This window comes from Chiloscyllium punctatum, chromosome 2 (genome assembly GCF_047496795.1).
Source record: "Chiloscyllium punctatum isolate Juve2018m chromosome 2, sChiPun1.3, whole genome shotgun sequence".
Taxonomy (NCBI): domain Eukaryota; kingdom Metazoa; phylum Chordata; class Chondrichthyes; order Orectolobiformes; family Hemiscylliidae; genus Chiloscyllium; species Chiloscyllium punctatum.
In genome coordinates, this window is record NC_092740.1 from 9,797,031 (window position 1) to 9,806,294 (window position 9,264).

A 9,264-nucleotide genomic window follows, 5' to 3' on the forward strand; every position below is an offset into this window, starting at 1 on the left:
TGTTTTCACATGGAGGCAGGGCACCTATAGAGTCAACTTGGAGGTTTGTCCAGGGCCCTTCCACTGGACGTGTGTGCCAACACAGTTTTAGATTAGATTAGATTAGATTAGATTACTTACGGCCCAACAAGTCCACACCGCCCCGCCGAAGCGTAACCCACCACATGTTGTTGGAAAATATATCTGTGGGTGGAGGAACAGGTTGGAGTGGCTAACTACATAAGCCACATCTGCTAGTTCCACAGCCTGGGCACTGAGCTGTCTGGGTAATTTTCAGGCTAATTGAACCAATAGCTGTCCCTGAGTGTTGGTCATGTATATCCCACAGCCGGTGATCCACATGCCATCCTGTCCAGTGGAGGCTCCACCTACATAAATTCCGATGGCTGTGTCTGCTTGGTTATTCCCTTGTCTCATCCCTAATCGTTTTCCCTGCTGTTTGGGTCATAAAAGGGCCGGTGGGGTGTTTTGTGGCTGTGATTTGGCAGTCATGTGGGTCTCCTCCATAATTCAGGCCATCAGCTAGGAAGCTGGGCACCTTGGTACGTTTGACCGTAATGTCCCAACTCTGAAGCAGTGGAGTCCATCGTGTGGCTCGAATCTGTCTCACTGAGCCATCTTTGATTGGACTGTCTAGCAGGAGCTAGATTGGTGTATGTTCAGTCAGTATGGGCAGTGGGTTTAAACCAATGATGTAGTCAAAGTATTGGCCTGCCCAAAAGACTGTGTGGTGGTGTCATTCCCACATGGAAAGCCCTTGCTCCACGGGCTGTAGGACCCTGGAGGCATAAGCTCCTGGCCCTTACCTACCGTGTCACTCTTGCGGTGGAACAGCAGCTATCGTCTGGTCTGTGGCTGCAGCTTCGAGGACGTCTGGTAAATCAGGGTTGGGAACTAGTCAGGCGGGTGTTGTTGTGAGGGTGTGTTTTAACTCAATTACTCCTCTGTGTGTTGAGGAGTCCAATTCCAGGCAGCGTTCTTTATCAGTAAATCTGAGACTGTGGCTGCTTTGATGGTGAACCCATCAATGTGGTTCCTGCACTATCCCACTAACCCAAGGAAGGATCAAAGTCCATGACCATCTCGGGGGAGTGGGAGTCGTTCTACGGTCTCTAATCACTTTTGGTCTATTTCCCTTTTCCTGTGGGTGATTATCATTCACAAGGATGTGACCGTAGACTGTAGAATTTGTGTCTTTTTCAGATTAATTTTGCATCCTAGCCTGTGTAATAGATCGAGTAATTCACCTCGGAGCTGAATGTGCTCCTTCTTTGTCTCTGTTTACACAAGTCGGTCGTCTACATATTGTATGAGGCAAAAGTGAGGCCTGCAGATGCTGGAAACTAGAGTTTAGATCAGAATGGTGCTGGAAAAGCGCAGCAGGTCAGGCAGCATCCGAGGAGCAGGAAAATCGACGATTCGGGCAAAAGCTCTTCATCAGGAATAGAGCCGATGAAGGGCTTTTGCCCGAAATGTCAATTTTCCTGCTGCTCAGCTGCTGCCTGACCTGCTGTGGTTTTCCAGCACCACTCTGATCTAAACTCGACATATTGTATGAGGCAGTCAGGCCGGGAAAACATCTCTCGTCCCTTGGCTAACCATCTGTGAAAAATCGAGTGCAAGCTATGAAATCCTTGGGATAGAAATGTCCAGGTGTACGACTGTTCCTGGAAGATCAAAGTGAATTTGTCCTGGCAGGACCTATTTAAGGATATGGACCAGAAACCATGACTGATATCAAGTCCTGTGAAGTACGTCACTTGTGGGACTTTCTTCATTATTGTGGCGACTGTTGGTGCAGTGAAGGGGGGGGGGGGGGGGTTGACTTTATGAAGCTGTCTGTAATCAATGGTTAAACCCATCTGGTTTGCTGATTGGCCAAATGGGAACATTATTAGTGGAGGCTACAGGTCCCAGTATTCTTTGCTGTAACAGACTGTCAATCACCTTGGCCACCTCCCCCTCTGCCTGTCTGGGGAAACCAGTTTTTGTGGTTTCAGGGTTGGGCCCCTCAATTATCACCTGTCCAGGGATATGCTCACAGTCATGTTTGTGCTGGGCCAATATGCCTTTGCGTTTTGTAGCTATCTCTCCCACAGCCAGATCCTTGGTCGTTGTCAGAGGATTAAACCAGAACTTTCCTGTTGTACTGACTCGATTAGCATAAGGACTTGTTTAGATGATGGATGGGATGTTAATGGCTGGAGGTAACTTCCCTATACAGGCATTCACTGGGTCAAATCTAAAATTACACCTCATCAGATAATCAATGCCAAGTATGTGGTTCCCCCCCCTACCCACCCCCACCGCCCCCCGGGTTGATTAAAATAGCAGGACACTGGCATGTAATATCACCCAGTTTAAATTCTATCGATTCAGTAACGTACCCCTCCTGTACATGACTCGTCAACCCATTTAAAGCAATAGTCCCTGTTGTCCACCAGGGTATATTTTTAAATCTCGAGGTGTTCAGGGTTGTGTCGGAATCTCCGGTATCCCAAAGGAATTTGACAGGGCGACCTCCTACCTCGCTGTTGACTAGTGGCCAATCTGCACCATCCCACTTCGTGTCACAGACCTATATCAGGGAGGCAGAAGCCTGACACCGTCGTGCGGATGCCTCAAAGGTTGGCATTGAGGGTACGGGGTTGGTTAATCTCCCACACCCAGGACATTCTCCTCAGAACCCATGCCTCACTGTGTCTCGCCTCTGCAGCATTGAAGTTCACACACACCTTCCTGCTCTCCTCAGTGCCCTGGGAAACTAAAGTCCTCACCCACATGGCTAAGTCAGCCTCGGATAACTGACCCCTGTCTAACTCTCCAGAAACCCCTGTGATGTGTAACCAAAGCAACCGGCAAAGACAATTGGGTGTGTCCCTTTCTTTTGCCTACCCTTATCCAATCCGTCGACGGGGTCCCCTCTATTATAACCGATCACTGTCAGGATTGGCTTTTTCATGTTGACAAGGGCTCTGTCTCCTACATTTGCTGGGGCTGGGATCATGGGCTGTGCTGACTGGCTCAAACACATTACAATAAGTTTCACCTCCTGCCTCTCGTCCAGACCCTGTAAAATGTTCTGCTGCCTGGCCTTCTTATAGAATGTATAAGGATCAGTGGATGGTTCAATTTCAGGAATATTTTTTGCTATCTTTAGAATTAGATTCGATTCCCTACAGTGTGGAAACAAGCTCTTTGGGCCAACCAGTCCACACCGACCCTGCGAAGAGTAACCCAACCCAACCCATTTCCCACTGACTAATGCACCTAACACTATAGACAATTGAGCAAAGTCAATTCACCTGGCCTGCACATCTTTGGACTGTGGGAGGAAATCAGAGCACCCGGAGGGAACCCACGCAGACACAGGGAGAATGTGCAAACTCCACACAGACAGTCACCCAAGACTGGAATCGAACCTGGGACCCTGGTGCTGAGAGACAGCAGTGCTAAACACTGAGCCACTGTGCCACCCATAGAGTAGGATCTCTCCAGACGTGGAGGGCTGAAGGGCCTGTTCCTGGGCTGTAAATTTTCTTTGTTCTTTGTACAATGTGGAAACAGACCCTTCAGCTGAACAAGTCCACACTGACACTCCAAAGAGTAACCCAGTCAAACCCATTCCCCCCTTCCCAATATTTAACCAACCTACACATCCCTGACCACTATGGGCAATGTAGCATGGCTAATTCAGCTAACCTGCACATCTTTGGATTGCAGGAGGAAGCCAAAGCAAACCCAGGCAGACACGGGGAGAGTGTGCCAACTCCGCACAGACAGTTGCCTGAGGCTAGAATCGAACCCAGGTCCCTGGTGCTATGAGGCAGCAGTGCTATCCACTGAGCCACCATGCTGCCCTGATCGCTGCAGACTGTGCAGCGGTAAATGGGGTGATGTATGTGATTGGGGGCAGGTCCTTCGGGTCCCCGAACTGCCTTTCAATTGTTATCGGGTTCAGTGTGACCGGGAGTGTTCTCAGGGGCATTGAAGGAGGAGACTCCTGTGGGAAGGGTGGGGATGGACTCCAAACCTCTGTGCTCCTGGTACACTGTTGACCGTCTTCCCTGAGCTCATCCCAGTCTATCCTTTGTTCTTTTCCTTCTCTAACCTCTCCGTACGAGCACATTATCTCATTTCGAATGGAAAGCTGTGATTTTAATTAGGTAAAAACAATGACTGCAGATGCTGGAAACCAGATTCTGGATTAGTGGTGCTGGAAGAGCACAGCAGTTCAGGTAGCATCCAAGTAGCTTCGAAATCAATGTTTCGGGCAAAAGCCCTTCAATTTCCTGCAGACACTTGATATGATCTGCAGCTGCCTGCTTCTTCACTTGGAGTTGGGGGCCACGTGTCGTGTGTCCAAGTTTTCAGATGACACAAAGATGTGTGGCAGAGCAAAGTGTGCAGAGGACTGTGAAACTTTGCAGAGATACTTAAGTGAATGGGCAAAGGTCTGGCAGGTGGAATACAATGTTAATAAATGTGAAGTGATCCCGTTTTGGGAAGAGTTACGGGAAAAAGGAGTATTATTTGAATGATGAGAAGTTGCAGCATACTGCTATGCAGAGGGACCTGGGAGTCCTTGTACATGAATCACAGAAGGTTAGTCTGCAGGTAAAACAGGTAATTAGCAAGGCAAATGGAATTTTGTCGTTCATTACGAAAGGGATTGAGATGAAAAGCAAGGAGGTAATGTTACAGCTGTACAAGGTGCTGGTGAGGCCATACTTGGAGTACTGCGTGCAGTTTTGGTCTCCTTACTTGAGGAAGGATGCACTGGCACTAGAGGGGGTACAGAGGAGGTTCACTGAGTTGATTCTGGAGTTGAGGGGGTTGGTTTATGAGGAGAGACTGAGTAGACTGGGATTATATTCATTAGAATTTAGACGAACAAGGAGGGATTTTATAGAAACATATAAAAAATTATGAAGGAAATAGATCTGATAGAAATAGAGAGGATGTTTCCACTGGTGGGTGAAACTAGGACAAGAGAGCAGAGCCTCAAGATTAGGGGGAGCAGATTTAGGACCGAATTGAGAAGGAACATCTTCACCCAGAGGGCTGTGAATCTGTGGGAACCCCCTGCCCAGTGAAGTGGTTGACATGACTTCATCAATACTTTGAAAGTGAAGAGATTTTTTTGGAACAATAAAGGAATTAAGGGTCACAGTGAGAGGGTGGGTAAGTGGAGCTGAGGCCATGAATAGATCAGCCATGATCTTATTGAAAGGTGGAGCAGGCCCGAGGGGCCAGATAGCCTACTCCTGCTCCGAGTTCTTACGTTCTTGTGTCTGCCTGGTCTCATACTTTAACTGCAGCTTGTAAATCCAGACATTTGCTCTTCCATTGGTTTACTTCTTTCTCCAACACTGCGTGCTGAGTATCCTATATCCTCGCTCACACTGGGGCTGAAATTGCTCCACGTGCAGCGTCCTCTAGCTCCTTACAGACAATTTTTAACTCCTGCTCTGTCCCTAATAACTGCCCTAAGCAGCACATGATCACTGTGATCTACTAAGTCTGGAAACCTGATTCCCTTGAGCTTTTCTAAGACCATCCCAATACTTCTGCCCGAGGAATCCTGGTTCCATCTTAACATTACATCATTCTGCCCAAATCGGCTGCATTTTGTCATTGACGTACTGTCTCAGTTTTGTTTCCCATACGGGACAATCCTCTGCTCTGACCCCTTTCTTTGCCATTTCAATTAAACAGAAAGAGTATCGGGGGTGGAATGGACTGAGGGTACCACTGTTGTAACTTTCTTGGTCCTAATACCACTGGGTCTCTCCCGACTTTTCGGTGTTTTACCTGACCGACCCCAAACACACACAGAAACAGTTGTTTGCTGGACTAGAAGTAAAAACCTGTTGTCTTTACCTTTTCAAGAACAGTTCAGTTTTGACCTTTCTATTCGGATTGATTCACTTGGGACTCCTGACCTTGGTGTGGGACAGCTGTCCTCTTAACAACTGGCTCAGGCAAAATCGCACGGAGGGTCAGGTTGGACAGGATTCGATTTCAGAGCAACAAAGGCACGACATATCGAGGTCCCATCTGGGGTGCCAATTTGTTATACCTGCCACACAGTGTGTTTAAAATCTTATATTCAGCAAAAGAACTGGAAGTTAACCCTACGAGACAAAAATATTTGGTTGTTGAACTCAATCAATATTAGAACAATAAAGTATACCATAAACTAACAAAAAATCCACAACAAACTATCTTATGTTTTAGCTTAACCTGGTGTGACCTTATCCCATCCCACTGGAACGGAGCTCCACACGGTGATGTCTTCTTCTTCTTCCGATGGCCTTGGAGGTGTCTTCTCTTTCAGTGGTTATTCTCGGGTTACCGCTCTGAGTGGGGTTTTGCGATGATTCTAATCCTTCAGAGCCATCCCGCCCTTTTGGGAGGGTCTTGACGAGCTGCCAATGGATTGACCAGGTTTGATTGCCCTGATCAATCAGACCCAACCAGGTGTTGGCACATTGATGCCAGGGTGGTCCTTAGGTGTCCATCATGGTCGGTGCTGGGTGCATGTAGTCTCCTCCAAATAAGGGTACTAGGCACCTCCATGTCTGTTGAATGACACCCTGCTCCCAATTGTGCCGAGGCTGACATTCCATTGTCCCATTCAAGTCCAACTTCAGGTGTGTATTGCAGGGTCTGTAGCTGTCAGGTTTGTTTGTAAACCGTCTGTGAGCAGCTGTAGCCTGTCTGGATCCTGCAGCATGTGGATTAGCACAGTCACTTTAGTCAAGGCTGGGTTCGATTTCCCAGCATGCTTTAATCATTGTCCATCTTTTGGAACTCCATGGTAAGTTTGTTATTGTCCATCATAAGTTCATTATTTTGGCTGACCCATCTGACCACAAGATGTTGCGGGCACAAGGGATATCAGACTTTCAGTGGTTTTCCGGTGAGTGGTGAATTAGTTCAGGAATAGCCCTTGGTAAAACTGGGATAGAATTGGATGTGGGGGATGCCACAAGGAGCAGGTCGGTAATTAATGATGTGGAAATGACTGCCGACAGACCGGGATCCCGTTACTGAGTCACCCTTCAGTTCCCTGTGCACAGGACACAGGCTGTGGCCAACCAGCTCAGAGCTTCTGATCTCCGAGGTCAGCCAGGATTCTCCTGATTGTCCTGGGTTAACAATCCCAATCAAGGACCTGGTGGGCAGTGAGATCAACCTGGTTCCAATCACTACAGATGTGGGGACTGGAGGTCAGCAAGTTGATACTGAAACATTTCTTTGGAGTTGTGGTTCTGAAACAACTAATAAAAATAAAGAACCAAACCATAACTTGGGGATTGTCACAAAATTCAGGATAATTGTGGTTCCTCTGTGTGTGTATGTCAGCAGTGTCAGTACAACCCAGACTCTCTGTGCATCTTTTTACACATGGGAGTGGTGATGACCTCACCAGAGATCTCTGGTCCTGGGTCAGTCCTTAGCTCCACGAGGTGTGTTCAGTTCAGAAGGTCCAGGACAGCAGCCAGCATCTGTGTCTCCAGTCCCTCTGTCTTCAGCAATAAAGAGGGATCCATATTATCCTTTGTCTGATCCAGGGGTGCTCCTGTCCTGGGCGTGTTTGACAGGGACAATGTCTCATGGAACCATAGTATCCCTATAGTGTGGAAGCACGGCATTCGGCCTATCAAGTCGACACTGACCTTCTGAAAGACATCACACCTGTATCCAACCCCCTCCCTTATCCCTGCATTTCCCATGGTGAATACACCTCACCTGCACACCTTTGGACTGTAGGAGAAAATGAAAGCACCCAGAGGAAACCCACGCTGACACAGGGAGAATGTCTCTGTAGGGTTTGTACAGTTGCCAAAGAGTGGAATTGAATCAGGTCCCTGGTGCTGTGAAGCAGCAGTGCTAACCACTGAGCCACCGTGCTGGCAGTAATGTGCAGAGGAGCCTTACTGTGTATTTAACCCAGTGCTTCCCCAGTTCTCAGAGCATTTGATGTTGGGACTGAGGATTTTGAGAAATTTATTGGAAACTGGTGCAATATTTCCTTTTCTGGAGTGGCTATGATTGGTGCCTCACTTTCAAAACAGTCTTTTTACTCTCTCAGCTACGACTGACTGTACACAGACTTCCCTTTCTGGTTCCTTTTATGTAAGATTGATCAACATTCCTTTGGCAGTGCACAGGAAGTCAAGTACCTTCTGTAATTTTTTGTGAAAGGACAAGAGGAAGCGAGTGAGAAGGGTGAAATGCTGCAGTATTGATGATGAGGTGTCTCTATGTGTGTCTTTCTGCAGTCCTCCTGTCAGTCTCGGTACAGGGAAACATTAAGTATTTTCTAACACTGACCTTTCAAATCTATTTTGTTGATCATGGATTTGCTTCCTCCTTGATGACCCATCTGCTGCCTGGTATTTATTTCCCAAAGCTGTTGCTGTTCACCACAATGAGCCTTTTCCTTCACCTTGGTTTCTTCATTAGGGAGAAATAACTTCCTTTTTAAAAAAAATGAAGGCAGGATAACGTCGCTTACCTGAAGCTGCCAAAACATTCCCATCAGAGCTCCGTGTGGGACAGAGCCCACAGAAACTCATGTGACTTTCCAGAGAGTGAGGGGAGATACAGAACACTGCAGGCACACCCAGGTTTCAGAGGGATACTGGGACAGAACTGACTGAGAAGTGACAATAATAAATGCAAACCTTCCATCTGCCTTTTGAACCACTTTATCCCCCTGTGCTGCTAACTTAAGTGACCAGTACATATGGACCAATGTCCCTTTCATCCTCTGTGCTTTTCAAGGTGCTGTTGTTCACCATGTCGTCCCTTGCCTTGTTTGTCCTGCCCAAGTGCATCATCTCATATATATCCACATTGAATTCCATTTGTAACTGCTCAATCTCTCAGACCAGCTCATCTATATCCTCTTACCATCTCAGACTCTTATATTCAGCTCTATCAAGATGAATGCTGATGTTGCATTTGCCTTCCTAACTGCCAAGTGAACCTGCATGCTGCCCTTAAGTGAATTCTGAACTCGGACTCCAAAATCTACAACTCTTTTCTTCCAAACAAAGTACAAAACCCTTCACATTTCCCCATTATCATCCATCTGTCACTTCTTTGCCCACTCTTGTATCCTGTCCAAGTCCTTCTGCAACCTCCCAAATAGACCATATTCACTGGCTGTCCTTAGTCTAATTTACTTGTTACCATCTCGAAGAATTCTAACAGATTTGCCAGATATGACCTCACCTTAACAAAGTCATG